We start from the raw sequence: 14,383 nt of genomic DNA on the forward strand, positions 1-14,383 counted from the left end.
AAGGTTGGACACACCCAGGATGTCCTTTGAAGATCAGGGTCCAAGCTCATGGTGGGAAGAACGTTAATTTCTTGAAGCTGTCGGACTGAGGTCCCTGTTTTCTTGTTGGCTGTTGGCCTTAGGATGGTTTCAGCTCCTAGAGGTCACCCTCGGGTTCTATCCACACGGCCCCCTCCATAAGCAGCTCACAACAGGGCTGTTTGCTTTTTTCTAGGCCAGCAAGCTATAAGCAGGATCACTTTTAATCCTCAGAAGAACCAATAAGCTAGATATTCATCTTATTTTTCAGATAACACGAGGTTGGGGAAGTTAGGAACGTGCCCAAGACCTCAGGGTGGGTGGCTGAGCTAAGACTTGAAAGCCCACCCTCATGACCACGTGCAGGACACCTGAGTGTGTTGGACCCCCGGGCCGCTGGCCCCCCAAGGAAGCGAGACCTCTGCTCTACAGCCTCTTCAATTCCCAGCCTTAAAACCATTTTCAGGGGCGCCTGGGTGGCTCAGTGGTTTAAGCCTCTGCCTTCGGCTCAGGTCATGATCCCAGGGTCCTGGGATTGAACCCCGCATCGGGCTCTCTGCTCCATGGGAAGCCTGCTTCCCCCTCTCTGCCTGCCTTGCTAACTACTTGTGATCTCTTTCAAATAAATAAATAAAATCTTAAAAAAAAAACCCAAAAAACATTTTCAACTAACCACCCTGAGCCTAGGCCCAGGCAGTCAAGGCAAACTGGCCTACTGGGGGCAGAACCCCCAGAGGAGGGCCACTGTCTCTGCCCCGGCCCCAGGCTCCTGTTTTCTCTCTGTGTTCGGAGCTGGGGGGCCTGGGAGGCTCTACCAGCCACTCCCTACTAGGGGAAGTAAAGAGAGGAAGTAGGCCTCAGATAGGGGCGGGAGAGTGGGTGAGTGAGCGCTGTGGGTGTGAAGGGACAGTTTGGGAGGCCCTGGGGACTTTCCCCTAGGCTTGGGTCCCACCCACAGAAGGGCCAGCCAAGTTACCCAACCACAGGCTGAGCCTCTGTCCCACTTCTCTTACACCCTGTCCGCAGCGCATCCTCTCCCTCCTTGGAATCCTTACTCATCACTGCTCCCCAACACCCCCTCACAGTTTCAGGGGACACAGGCAGGACTGCAAGGGCCACACCGCAACAGGCTTCACCTGGACACAGTCCGGCTTAGAAACGACCCTCCCACCACCACCACCAGCACAAAGGCTCCATAAAGATGCGATGGTGGAAATGGGAGCCCTGGATCTCTCTCCTTTGGTTTCCTGGCCTCCGCCTGGCACTAAGCATCCCGAAAACTTCCTTTTTAAGGCTTCTCCTCAGTCAGCCCCTAAGCCAGACCTCTTTTTATTTGACTTGGCTGGGGCGCGGGGGTGGGTGGGAGGAGGCTCGGTAAAAGGGAAGCCCGTCCCTTACAGTAGCGCCCCTAGGGAGACTTTCTTGGGGTCTCTGGGAGCACAGGGGCCATGAGTCATTTTGTTTGTTTAACGAGGAAGAAAATGGAGAGGCGACAGTCACCAAACGCCCCACGGCAAAGCTCCTCGTCGGTCTCCCACAGTAAGAATGCGCACCGCCGCGGCCAGCGAAGTACACAACCCGCACACTTCGGAGACAGACAGACTGCAGACGCCCTTGGCCCTTCCAAGCACAGGGGGCCCGCGCCACCGGGGCACAGAAAGAGCCCACGCACGCGACCCCCGAGTCGCACCCACGTTTACCCAACGGCGCCCCTCCCCCCGCCCCCGCCCCCGCCCCCGCCCCCTCCCACCTTCCCCCTTCCTCCTCCCTCCCACCTCCCCGCTGCACAGCGCCGGTATCCCGTGCGACGTCACTTGTTTTCGTGCCGCGGCGCCCGCCCCTCCCCGCCGCCCGCTGACGTGGGGCCCCGCGCGTCACCGCCCCGCCGACGGGAAGCGCTGCCCTTATATGGGCGCAGACTCCGGCGGGGCCGGGCGACAGCTGTCCGCGTCCCCAACCCCGCGCGCCTCTTCCGGGCAGTTCCCAGGCAGGGACAAAGGTGAGCCAGTTTGGAGAGAGGATCTGGCTTTTCCACCTCGCGGGACAGTCGGAGCGCCCGGGCGGATGGCCTTCCCTCCCCGACGGAATCTCCCCGCCTCCTCCCTCTTTGGGCTTCTCAGCCAGCTGAGTGCAGTGCGAGATTCAAAGGCAGATGCCGACGTCATAGGTGCACTCCGTTCCTTAATTCTCCCGAGTCCCTAAAGTCCAAGGCTGTGCGTAGAGGCCCGTGTGCAGTAGTGGGAAGGACCCCCTTGCCTCCGCAGCCAATGCCTTCCGGCCTCAGTTTCCTTACTCCCAAAGTATAGAGGATTCTTGCCTTGTGGATCAGATGTGCCTTCCCCTTGGTGCAGAACAGCTTCGTAAACTGTGAAGGGTTGTGCAAAATCACGGGTGGTCACTTCGTTCTGGAAGAACCTGTTGGGGTGCCCCTTGGGAAGAAGGGAGCCATAGAGGCCCACATGCTGATTGGGCCTCCAGAGCCTGCTTGGCTGGGGCCTCCCCCAGCTGCTTTGGGAATGCCCTCTGACCCTCTGGAAAAGTGGAAGCTTTGAAAACAGAGTCATCTGGTGTTTGCCTCCTGGCTCCCATGGCTGTGAAGTGTTGTTCTGGGCCTCTGCTCAGGAAGCAAGTGGTGAGCCTGTTCAAGGTGACCCTTCCAGTTAAACCCGGGAGATAAACCAGAAATACCAAGAGCCGGCGGGCCTCTGGTTGTTGTGTGAACGACTCGTGTAGTACTAGACAGGGTACAGGCCTGTCTGACCTCCAAATCCAGTTCAGGCTCAGAATTCCCAGCTGTTTCCTGCTGGACACCAGCTGACTGCTGGCACCTCCCTTCCAGCCGCTTCTGCTTAATTTCTGGCTGTGTTTGCGCAATGCTCATCTGCCCACACGTCTCTGTCCACTGGCTGCTTGGCCAGCAGTGTCCTCCGTGCACACGGATCCCCGTCCTGGGGAACTCAGAGTTTCCTGAGGGCAGGAGCCTTTTCTCCCCAGACCAGACAGAAGAGCCCCCACTGTCCAGCCCTTACAGTGGGCACCATGTTTCCTTCCTTTGATCGCTCACTCTAAGACAAAAAGGACAAAAGGAGCTCGGGTCCTGGAGTCAAGTGGTTGATGTATGGCCCATATGTAAATGGCAGTGAGTTGTGGTGAGAGCCAGCCGGGCCACTCTTCCTTGTCATCCCCTGACTTCCGTGATCCCCACGGAACCCCCTCCCTGCCAAGGAGGACCAGGCTGAGATGCTGAGAAGTAGATTGCATAGTGGGCAGGGAGGAACCCTCTTCTGGTGATGGGGTTGTCCTCATTAATGTCAAGGCACTTGGGGACAACCCCAATGGCCAAGTTCCCCGTGGGTGAGCTGTGTCAGCTGAGGTCAGCTGCTCTTCAGGTGCTGGCTAAGAGTTGTTCCAGGATGCATTCCAAGATCTATGGGAGATCCGATGCTCAAAAGATTCCAGATTCCTCTGGGAGTGGGGATGGAGAGTGGGGAAGACTTTCCTTCTCACTGTAGCCTCTGGCTTTAAGCTGTTTTTCTCCGGGCAGATCAGGTTAAGAATCATCGTGCTGATCCATGAGTGTTCTCGCTGTTGTGAGCTGTGGATTTCGGCCCTTTTCCTTGCAGATTTCTCCTGTTTTCTTTCACTGAGTAATTCAACGTTCCTAACCCCCACCCACACCTCTGAGCCTCTCTATGAATTTGGCAGAATAGGTTCAAAGCCTTTGTGGGTTTCAGTTTTTACGCGGAGTCCCTCCGCCTAAGCCAGGCCAGGCTGGACCAGGCTGGTGGCCTTCTTGGACTTAGACGGATTTTTACGTAAGGATGCTTACTTCCTATAGGTTTTTCTTTGAATTCAGAACCTAGGGGGCAGGGAGTTGTTACCTTGCTAGGATCTTACCTATCCCCACTAAGATCATCATCCTTGTCAAATCTGAGGGCGGGGGTCCCCCTTCTCGAAATGCTCTTAGCCCTATCTCACAGCATTCCTCTCTCCACTCACCTTGGAAGCTGCTGCCAGGGGACAGGCCTTGCTTCCACACAACTCCAGTGCTGGCGGGGGGAGCCAGCAGAAAGCACCTGCGGCCACCTGGCCATTTGCATGACTCAGAGGGCTCAACCCCTGACCTCCAGGGAGTTTCCTGGTCCCGGAGAGAGGGCTGGAGGGAAGGAATCCATGAGCTGAGCAGAGAAGGAAACATGGAAAGGATGTTGATTGCTATTTTCCTGGCCATTTATCCTCACTCTGGTTACTCCCCCTGTCATCGTGGGCTTTCATTAAAGTCCAATTGAGAATGAGAGTAAATGCCAACTGAGAATAATTTCCGATCCCTTGGCTCCAATATTCCAACATAGAGATTCATACCATAAATTCCTTCTTGAGTTCAATGTGTGTGTGTGTGTGTGTTGGGGAGGGGTGTTACTTTATTATTATTTTTTAAAGATTTTATTTATTTATTTGACAGACAGACATCACAAGTAGGAAGAGAGAGATGGGGAAGCAGGCTCCCAGCTGAGCAGAGAGCCTGATTCGGGGCTTGATCCCAGGACCCTAGCTGAAGGCAGAGGATTTAATCCACTGAGCCAGGGGAGGGGTGTTACTTTAACAGGCTAATTTGAATGTTTTCTTACATTTCACAATGAAAACTATGTAATGCATGTATTCCTTTCTTGCCTTGGCTTCTGGGAATCTCACAGATAATTAAGGGGTCAATAAAGGAACTAATTCAGACACATTAGCAAATACCTAACTTTATCTCTCTCCCTCCTACTACCAATTGGTTTGGTAATAAAATATAAATAAGTACATATAATTAACCTCTTTTATATGTGTGGTTCAATATTTTAAGGTGTCTCGAATTCTTCTTGGAAGGAAGCAAAATACAAATTGTAAGTAATAATGATTAACGTGTACTGACCACTATCATGTGCCAGGCACAAAGCTAAGTACATTGTGAACTCATTTAAGGCCACAGCTGTATGAGGTGAGAACTGTTAGCCTCATATTATAGATAAAGAAACTGAAAAAAAAAGAAAGAAAGGAAGAAAGAAAAAAAGAAAGAAAGAAAAGAGAAGAGCAGAGCACAGAGAGGCTTAATAACAAGATTGCACAGTTAGGTTCCAAGCAGTGTGGCTCCAGGGCATGGGCTCTAAACACTACACTAGAATAAATAAATTATAAGCCAGTTCAGAAGTTTAATTGTGAACCATCAAGGTCAGTCAACATCAGAACTGGGCTGGGGGCGCCTGGGTGGCTCAGTGGGTTGAGCATCTGCTTTTGGGCCCAGGTTGTGGTCAAATAAATACAATCTTGAAAAAAAGAAAAAACAGGGCCAACAGCCTAAACAGCTGAGTCCACCCATTCTTAATCTGCGGAGAGATTTGTCCCCACTGACCTTATTCTTACTCCTGTGGGGGAAGGCAGTAAGATTTAGAACCCCTTCCCAGGCCCACTCCCCACCCCCTTTTGGTGTCCTTTCTGACCCGTCCATCATCCTGTCTGTGCATACTTTTTCCTTCACTAATATGGGAAGAATAACGTTCTCTCTCTCTATAATTTGCATGAAGAAGTGAATTCAACCAGATTCACCGAGTCCCTACTGTGTGCCAAGGGCCAACGTGTGCGGCGGGTATTGAAGTACAAAAGTACAAGCCAGACCCCATTTTCAAGGGACCCCAGTCTCACGGGGCTACACAATGAACTGTAACATCAGTCTATGAGCTCTGGAGTTATAAAGAAGAGAGGAAGTGACTAATCACAATGGCGTGTTGGAGGTTGTGGTGAATCCAGGAAGGCTTCACATAAGAGGTGACATAGAAACCAGGTCTTGAAGGAATGAATAGCCTATTTGATGGGCAAAGATGTGAACAAAGAGAATTCTAGGCTGGGCACACAATATGAGCAAAGGCACAGGGGGACCGAAGTACAAGTGTATGTTTAAGAAACACTGAGAATGAGGTTAACTGAGCTTAGAGGTTGGCTCAGATTATAAAGGCCTTGAAGGCCCAGGTACAAATTTGAACTTTTAAGGAGCCTTTAAAGGATTTTAAGCAGAAGAGAGACAAAATAAATCTGCGGTTAGGAGTTCTTATGGCAGAGGACAGACAGAGAAAAGGGTGTGAAGCGGAGCTCTCCGGGCAGACAGAGCGTGTAGGGGACTCTTGTGATTGTCCAGGCAAGATCTGGTGGCAGAAGCTTTAGTGATGCAGAGTAGAAGCTGTTTCAAAAGGATGATCGACAGGACTGGGTCCCTAACTGGATATGGGGTATCAGCTCAGGAAGTAGGCCCTGGGATCTCTGTCACCGAACCAGGAGATCTGGTGATCACATATCCGACCGGGCCCCAGGGAGTCAGCGGTATGGAGCACAGATCACAGATGAAGGGAGAGTCAGGGTGGATGTCCTGGGCACATTCTCTTGCCACAGAGAAGCGAACAGAGCCTCAGGGCAGTGGGTCCCAATCTGGCTCCCAGACCCCTTCCCCCAAACCATACGGATCAACCATACCGATAGGATCGAATGCTTGGCCACCCCTAGCGCTGAGCCACAGGACAGCTGACAAATACCGTGGGCCCAGAGCCAGAAGGCCAGAGGCGGGACGTGGCCGGCCCTCTTCTGCAGATTCTTCCTTGTGTTCCTCTTTCTTGAGTCTGTCTCTCATCACACTTCAGGCCCCACCTGGGGGTCGGGGTGGCGGTGGAGGGGGGCAGTCTTTGGCCATCACAGCTGTGATGCCAGCTTCCTGCCCCAGACACCCAGCCCCGGGAGGCCCGGCCCCATTATGGTTCTGCCAAAACAACATCTGGGGAAGCTCCGACAGTCTCAGGGCCCCTTGTTTTCTGTCTGGAAGATGAAGGGGCTTTATCCTGGGCCCCCAGGAGTGAGGATGAGGAGGGTTTACAACGTGTCTGTCCTCTGAGTTTGGGAAAGAGGCAATAAATTCAGCTTCAGATCTGCCTCTGCCCCCAAGTCCATGTGTTCCCCTGACGAGTTTCCGGCACTTTCAGTCACACCTTCTAGTACCATTGGAGAAGGCCCAGAGGGTGAAGGTGTGGGAGGTCACATTCTTGGGGGGCCTCCGGGATAATAGACTTTTAGCAGATAGTTTCCATCCTTTTGCTCCAGGGAGGCACCTAGGGAGTCAGAGAAGCAAAAACACATCACCAGGGACTTTTCCAGCCTCACACTGGTCTGGCCATCTGTCCACATCGCCTCCATCCCAACCCCCCACCAGCTCCTACCCCGTCTCTTCTGCACTCTCTCACTCTCTCTCTCTCAGACACTAGTGGGTCAGTAGGGCACGGCAGCTGAGGAGCAACCTTCAGGGAAAAAGCTGTCTTCTGGGGAGCAGATTCCCTCCCTCCATGGGGTCTGGCACACCATCAGCCTCAGTTACAAGTTTGATGAATTAATAACACTTTCCAGCTGTCTCCCAGACGGAGACGGAGTGAATCTGCAGGAGCCAATGGGAGGCATGATGATGTCGGGGGGAAAGGGGTGGGTTTGGGGAGCACAAAGCGGGCCCTAAGAGCCCAAGTCCAAGAACCTGGAGGCCTGCCTCACCCCTCCAAGCCATGGCAGTCACCCAGTGGTCTCCCAGGTACTCCCCCCTCCTCTACCCACCCCTCCCCTCCTCCCAAAGCCCAGTCAGGACTAAATCCCCACTCCTTCTCCCGGCACTGGCCGCTTTCCGAAGGGCAAACAGTCATCCACACACCACCGTGTACATGTTCCCTGGTACTCTGACTGCCACAGCCTCTCCTCCAGACCCCCTCACCAGGCCCTCTTTGGTCCAGCAAGTTCCCTCATATTCTCAAGCCCTCTGAACACTTTCTTTCCTTTTTTTTTTTTTTTAAATAAAGCTTTTTATTTACTTATTCGACAGAGAGATCACAAGTAGGCAGAGAGGCAGGCAGAGAGAGAGGGAAGCAGGCTCCCAGCTGTGCAGAGAGCCCGACGAGGGGCTTGATTCCAAGACCCTGAGATCATGATCTGAGCCGAAGGCAGAGGCTAAACCCACTGAGCCACCCAGGCGCCCCTGAACATTTTCATTACCTCTTGGCCTTAACGGAAACCAGCTATACCCGAAGGTCCCCTCCAGGTAACTTGTCTCTGTGTCACACCCCATACCCCTCAGGCTCATGCAGGGGGACAGAGTCCCCCTCACTCTGCATTACTTCTTCCTGACCATCGTTCCTCACTGCCTTCTCTGAGATCTATTATGTCCCCCTGGAACATCATCTTTGCCCTCCTGCTCACACCTCTTTGAGCCCAGATCTTCCAGCCTCCCCGCTTTTCCCCCCAGCTTGTCTCTCGCCCCATCTCCTGCCACCGCCTAAGGGAGCTTCAGTGTCTGCTTGAGCAGCTGAGCTCACTTTGTCTCTGGGCTCTGGCTCTCCAGACCTCATGTGGCAAAGTGACCATGTCCCACTGTCAGCCTCCAACACCCACCACTCCCCTGAGTCTCCAGACCCTGGCACCGAGGTGTATCTGGTAGATACTCCCCGAGTAAGTGAATAAATGAATGAATGAATGAATGAATGAAGCATGTGTCACAAGATAGGAATCTGGAAAATGGAAAAAGCGTGGACCGGGTGGGAGATTCAGGTTCTAGTCCAGGATGTAGTTTCATGACTTTGGGCATCTTCCCCCATCTCGTGGCCTCCTTTCCTTCATCTGGGAAATTAGGATGAAATTAGAATTTTAGGATGAAATTAGAAAGTTAGGATTTTGGTAGATGATTTCTGAAGACTTTGCTTCTGATAGCGATAATAAGAGCTATGATGTATTATTGAGCATCTGTGATATTTAGGTGTGATGCTAAGTGCTAAGTAGATTACCTCTCGTGTACCCAATGATTTGGTAAAGATCTATTGTTCCCATTTTAAAGATGAGAAAATTGAGGACAAGAGAGATTCTGTATTAGCCTTGTCATAAGGTATTAGGTGGCAGATGCAGGATAAGAGACCAGATTAGTTAACAACAGCAAGCCTGCCTGGGGGCACCTGGCTGGCTCAACAACTAGAGCATGCCACTCTTGATCTCAGTGCCATGAGTTCAAGCCCCATGCTGAGCATAGAGCTTACTTTAAAAAGGGGGGGAGGGGGCTGGGGCACCTGGGTGGCTCAGTGGGTTAAGCTCAGTGGGTGGCTCAGAGCCCCGCATCAGGCTCTCTGCTCAGTAGGGAGCCTGCTTCTCCCTCTCTCTCTCTGCCTGCCTCTCTGCCTACTTGTGATCCCTGTCTGTCAAATAAATAAATAAAATCTTTAAAAAAAAAAAAATAATTTTAAAAATTTAAAAAAATAAAAAGGGGGGGCAAGTATGTCTAAATGAGTTTTATGTCTTGATATCAAAGACGTCTCATGTTCAGAAGGCCTACTGTTGGCTCTTCTAAGCTAGGCCACTGGTTATTGGAGGTCTCTCTGAAGTGGCAGGGGGCTGCCTTCAGAAATCTGGCTGGGGGTAAAGACCTGGCTTTCACCCTTCTTAGGGGCCTGTCCCCCACGCATTCAGCTCAGCCAACAGTTGAGGGTCAGATGTTGGGGCGGGAGAGGCTGGCTTGGGTGGGGAGAGGGTCATTGTAGGGGCTACATGGGGATCGAGCGGCTTGTGGTGACTGGGCGGATACATCAGATAACTGTGGGCTTGGTGCTTTCTAAGATAGGGTATGATGAGCGGGGTCCCCAGGCCACTGCATCAGGATGGCCTGGGTTCTCAGTACCCATACAGATGCCTAGGCCCCACATCCGATTACTGAATCTGAATTTCAGGGAGAGGCTGCTTCATCTGAATTTTTACCAAATTCCCCAGGTGATTTGAATTACAATCCTAGGAAGTCTCACAATCTAGGGACTTGAAGGCCAGATGGGAGAGCTTTCATTAATTCGGTAGGCAATGGAAAAACCATTGGAGGTCTTTAAAGCCCAAAAGTGACATGACATTATTCAAGGAAAATGAGTCTGGCAAGCAGTCTTCAGCATGGATTGGAGTGAGGGGGGACTAGAAAGTCGACTCGGAGCACCAGGCTTATGGGAATGGTCTGGAGGGGACAGAAGGCAGGGGCCCCGTGGCCAGGGGCAAAACCAGGAAAAACATTGCTGATAGACTTTCTAAGCATTGGCAACCGATTATCCAGGGTCGGGTTAAAGATGTCTACCAGACTGTGAGCCTGGTGACTAGACAAAGAATCATAATGCCATTGAGAGAGAGAAAGAAATCGGAAGTGGGGGGAAAGGAAGAGAAATATCTTGATTTGTGGCATGTTCAGATTACAATATCAGAAAAATAGTTCAAAGATGTCCAGTTCTTAATCAGAAAAAAACCAGTGTTGGGAGCTCAGTTGTAAACTTGGGGTTAGAGCTGATGGTTTGGGATTTATTCTGTATTGGGAGACCGTATACTTTTTAAAAACTCAGTATATCTCCTTGAGAAATGATAACCACCACGTGGCCTCAGAAGGGACGTGACAGTGAGGGTTAGGGACCACAGCGAACTGGTCTTAGGGGCCAGTCACCGCAGAGCTGGAGTGTGGAACCAGTGGTAACGGATTTAGGTTTTTAAGAGAAATCATAACTCTAGAGTTTAAAAAGATAAGATAGCTATCTATAGCTATCTACGTCCGAATAGCTAAATGTTGACAACGAATTTTTAAAATACTTGACGGCTCTGCAGGCCAGACAGCAGATCTCTGTGGTCAGCTGTGCCTCAGGGCTACAAGTTTGTGGCTTCTAAGCTACACGGGTGGCCTTTTGGAGAGAGAGATGAGGAAACTGGGAAGAAATCAGGGGTGTGCTGTGGGGAACATGAGCCCCCCAGGCTCCCAAGCTCCCCACTGGGTGTGCCCAGGGCTTAGGCCCTGACCTTTTTAGCTTCTGGGCATCTGGTGGGCTCCCTGGTTAGCAGTGGCAAATGGAAGCTGGCATCTGTCACAGATGTCTCTGTTCATTATCTGGAAGTCAGTGGCAGCTGCTGAGGTTCTGATACTTTCCAGCTTAGATGCCACTTTGGGCAGGAGCCTGTAGCCATCACCTGGCCACCCCCTGTGGCCATCTCATCCCTCTCTGGAAAGATACTCTGTACCTCAGAGCGTGTGAGTCTTGGCCAGAGCAGACATCCTGTTGAGCACATTCTAGACGAGGCTTACCTTCCCGATAGGAAGTGACTCTGTTGCCTATGTTAGCAGCTTTTGGTACCATTAAATCTTCTTTTGCTTCTATCTTCAGAGCAAGTGGAGGAAAGGTTACTTTTTAGCTTCCAGATTCTTCTCCACTTCTCCACAGGTTCTCAGAAACGGTCCTGAGGGACTCAGAAATTGTCATTACCCGGGGACTAGGAAGCTGTTCACGCATTTACCTTTTGGCAAGGCTTCCTTCAGTCCAGGTGGGTATTTTCCACTTAACCCTCAACCCGAATCATCTTTGCATTCGCTATTTCTGTTCCTGTTCTCGGTTCACTCAGGGGCAGGTGAAGGGGTTTAAAGACAGATTTTTTTTTTTTTTTTTAAGACAGAAATTTTTAAAAGAGCGAACATCCTCAGTTTCATACAATCTTCACGAACAGGTTCGAAGGTCAATGTCATTCTTTTCTGTCTTTGATTCCTGTTGCTGATTGTTTACAGCCCAAACAGGGTGGCCTAGGGCTGCTCTGGAGAGGTACGACTTTGTAAGCTGACAGGGAACCCAGAAGACGTCCTGGACATGACCCAGCGATGCTCGTAAAGAGTGATGAATATATTTGACACTATTTCCAGCCTGATTAGGAAGTGAGGAAGAGAGGGGCCTGGTCTTCCCAGGGTGGTGTTTCTTATCAGCTCTGGGCAGAAGAGTGAAGCTGTCACCAGTGAGGTCTGAAAAGAGGGAAGATCTTATTAGCATCTATACCAGCCTCACTGAGACAGCCCCCACCCTCTGCCAAATCGACTCTCCCCGCCAAAACACACACTCCACCAAACACTCATACTTCATGAAATGACATTCCTCAATATATACTAGTATAAGCACATTTTAACATCTACAAACACAGAGCTGTAGTCCCTCCTACCCTCAAACAGCAAAGCGCACAACACACCGAAGTGTGTACTCATTCACATATCTATATGCTGCGCTCCCTCCCCACGCTAATACACACACACAAGGACACACAGAGACACACAAGAACTACACGCACAATGTGGGAGTGAGCCGACGTCATCTTTCTAGAATACCTCAGCCCAGCCTCTGCCAGCAGAACGGCTTCACCTCAGTGTTCCACATGTGGTCAGGAAACTGAGAGGTAACCTTGGCAACCAAGCCAAGGCCTTGGAGGCCTAACAGGATGCTGGGAAAGAAGAACCAGCTGCTTCTGACTGGAGGGAGTGGAGAGCAAGGCTTGTGTGGTGACCCCACAGACAAGGCAGAGCTGAGGCCTGAGGAGAGGGACCTTGTCCTGGGTGGGGTTTTGGCCTGAGGAGGAGTGTGGGGTGCTGCGTGTTACTCCACAGTGGGCCACATAGGTGGGCCAGACAAGTGGGCGAGATGGGCATCCAGGGTGAAGAAAGTCAGAGGGTCAGGATCACAAGGCAAAGAAATTTCTGGTCTAGAGGAGGCACAAGCTGATGTCCACCCCCCACCGCCACCACTGCCTGCCTACTTGGCAATGGATGGGGTCACAGGTCAGCACCTGTGTCAGGGCAGTTCGTGTTCAAAATTCAACTCAAGGCCCTTGGGTGGAGTGGGGAGAAACGAATGAGGAGGAAGAGGAGCAGGAAGAAGGGGGAGGGAGGGAGAGACCCACTGTCCTTATCTGATGCTCCAATTACACCTTGACTAGGCCAAGGAACAGGAGGCAGCATGCAACACGCAAAGGGAAGAAGTGAAACTTGGACTTTCGAGCTTCTAAGGACCCTGGTCCTAGCAACTGAAGGGCAATTTCAGAAAATTTCAAAAATAATTTAGACAGCTGTCGTGTATTTGCGTTTATAAGAAACTGACTTTGAATCCAGATCCTGAGTTGGGTACAATTACATTGTATAGTGACTTGGGGGGAACGTTGAGTGTGGGATGAATTAAGCCTGCTCTCCCTAGGCTTGTGAGTAGAAAGGAAAGAGAATGAGTAAGGAGGGGGAGGAGGGAGTGCGCGTGCCATCTAGTTCCTATGGATGTCCTATACAGAGTTCAGGAACTAATCACCAGTGAGGAGGTGAAGGTACATCTGGGTAATGGGGGAGGGTCAGGGATAAGACCTCCTTGTTCCTTCCCCCCAAATGAACCCCGTTTGCCCCCAGTTTTTTGCACCATCACCTGGAATAACAGCTCTGTGGGACTAAGTGGAACTGTGGGCCATGCCCTAGTAACAACAGCACAGAGGCCCCATGGGCCAATGAAAAGGGCGCCATATTTGAAGGCGGCAGATGTGGCTCTGGCTATAGTGAGAACTAGCTGTGTGACCTGGTGAATGATACAAAAATCTACATAAGGACAGAGTTCTGTTTCCTATGGCAAAAAATATGAATGGTCTTATCAAAAGAGTTTTTTTTTATCAGTTCTGGACAAAAGCAAAGCCCAGATCACCCAACCCTTGTCAAAGACACACCCACAAGGATTTTCAGATTTTCAGATTTAAATATTTAAATACTTAAGTATTTACAGATTTAAGTGCTGAACCACCCTATATACCTGTATCTACCTGGATCTGTTTCCCTGACTTCCTTGGTGGTTGTCCTTGGTCAGTCCTGGTCTGGGCTTCACCTGGTCTCCCTTGATGATACACTGTAGGTCTTCCTGTTTCCACTCCCAGCCCTGTTTTCTGGAACGAATCATTTTGCTCTCAGCAAGCAGAGGGAAGAGTCTCATCTGGCCTCATCCTGCTCTGGGGAGGAGCTGGTGAAGAGACCATCTAAGAGATGAGCTCCAGGGCAGCTCGATGAGCTAGATGAAGCCATGGAGCAGAGTATTTGAAATCCAATCTGTCCTGGACAAGTGTAGGACAAATAAGCATAGTAACCTGTTTTCAAGCAGCCTGCAGACTGTTGTTGAGATGACATCCTCTAAAAATATCCCTACTAATACCAAACAATAGATTATAAATGCCGCATAAGTGGTAGAGATGACATTAATTCTGTAGAAGGAGAATGGTCCTTGCAGGTTTTCAGGGTGGAAGACCAAGCTTCAGATGTGCCTTCAGGAGGATGGGAGGGAGATTGGCACAGGTGGGAAGGAGGCAGTGAAGTGTCCAGGACATAGCGGCATGAGCCCCTGTGCAGCAGAGCCTGGTGTCTTCAGGCATCCCTGGAATGGAGGCCATGTTACAGAGTAGAGATGGGGTTCATGGGGAAAATGTTGAGGACTCTGGGCTGCAGAGCTGCTCTCATATTAGAGAACAGTGAGAAGAA

General features: G+C 51.0%; 1 long non-coding RNA gene across 1 annotated transcript; it reads right to left on the reverse strand.

Annotated features, from left to right (window-relative positions):
* Positions 1-4,560: 4,560 nt before the first annotated feature.
* LOC116576223 lies at positions 4,561-12,234 on the reverse strand. The gene is made up of 3 exons (XR_004280077.1): positions 12,181-12,234; positions 11,159-11,860; positions 4,561-7,148 (listed from the first exon to the last, which is right to left on the reverse strand). It is a non-coding gene; the product is annotated as an uncharacterized LOC116576223 (long non-coding RNA).
* Positions 12,235-14,383: the final 2,149 nt, after the last annotated feature.

This window comes from Mustela erminea, chromosome 17 (genome assembly GCF_009829155.1).
Source record: "Mustela erminea isolate mMusErm1 chromosome 17, mMusErm1.Pri, whole genome shotgun sequence".
Lineage (NCBI taxonomy): Eukaryota > Metazoa > Chordata > Mammalia > Carnivora > Mustelidae > Mustela > Mustela erminea.